Source organism: Photinus pyralis, unplaced genomic scaffold (assembly GCF_008802855.1).
Source record: "Photinus pyralis isolate 1611_PpyrPB1 unplaced genomic scaffold, Ppyr1.3 Ppyr1.4_LG5, whole genome shotgun sequence".
Taxonomy (NCBI): Eukaryota; Metazoa; Arthropoda; class Insecta; order Coleoptera; family Lampyridae; genus Photinus; species Photinus pyralis.
In genome coordinates this window covers 36,943,195-36,944,451 of record NW_022170596.1, presented here as the reverse complement: position 1 = coordinate 36,944,451, position 1,257 = coordinate 36,943,195, and positions in this window count along the sequence as shown.

The following is a 1,257-nucleotide window of genomic DNA, read 5'->3' as shown; positions in this document are numbered from 1 at the left end:
TTCTCGCGGCTTCTTACAGAGTGTAGGTCTTAATAACAAATACGGGTACCAAATTAGAGAAAATCATACGAAGTCTTTTTTTTAAATTACTAACATTTTGTCGGTCCATGGCTCAAGGGGGTCGCTAGAAATTTTCAACCTGTAAAGGGGTCTCGTTTACAAAAAGGTTGAAAAACACTGTTCTAGATAATAAAACTCATTTACTCGGAACTCTACGGGCAAACAGGAGAGGAAATCCCAAAGATGTTGTGACTAAGAAGCTAAAACCAGGGGAAATTATCGCAAAAGAAAACAACCGTGGAATATGCATTATGAAGTGGAAGGACCGGCGTGACGTTTTGATGCTTTCAACTAAGCACACTAACACAACCACTACAATAAAACGACGAACAGGTATAATTGAAAAACCTGTGGCTATCGTTGAATATAACAAAGCAAAAAGCTCAATTGATTTGTCAGATCAGATGGCTAGCTACAGCACCGCATTACGCAAAACTGTGAAATGGTATAGAAAAATTGCCTTAGAACTGCTTTTAGGTACAGCGGTAGTAAATGCTCATTTCCTATTCAAAGCTATCAATGACTCGACAATGTCAATTACAGATTTTCGAGAGATCATAATAGAGAGTTTGCTATTTCCAAAATCAGATGGAGAGGAAACAATTGATCAACCAACAACAGCAAAAAAGTCTAAAAGAATGAATGTGCACACATTTCAGAAAAAAAAAGGACGTGCTCACGAAGTACGAAAATATTGCAAGGGATGTTATGAAAAAAAACTTACAGGTTTAATTACAAAAAATAAGGTACCAAAAGTGACAACATATTGCGAAGATTGCGATAAGCAGCCCCACTTCTGTATAGATTGTTTTGCCAATAATCACAAATAGGATATGAATATTGGTTTATCAATTTTTTTCTGTTTAGTTGACGTCATTTAGCTTGTTTTGTACCGTATTCGTATTAATGTTCTTATTTTGTATCACTTCTTAGGAATAGTAAACAATAACAGCATTTTTTCTTTTTTTAATGAATAAAAAATGAATAAAACAAAAAATTCAAAAATTCACACTGCACGACATTCGCCCTAGACCACAGCGGTCCACACAGTACATTTAACTAATGTAAGCAGCGGTCCACTGGCCTGTACGGAATTAAAACTGCTGCAACTACTGAGCGGTCCCTAGGGACCGCCGTGGCCCTACCAGATATGTTACGAGCGGCCCCCACGGACCGCTGCGGCGTTAAACGTGTTAA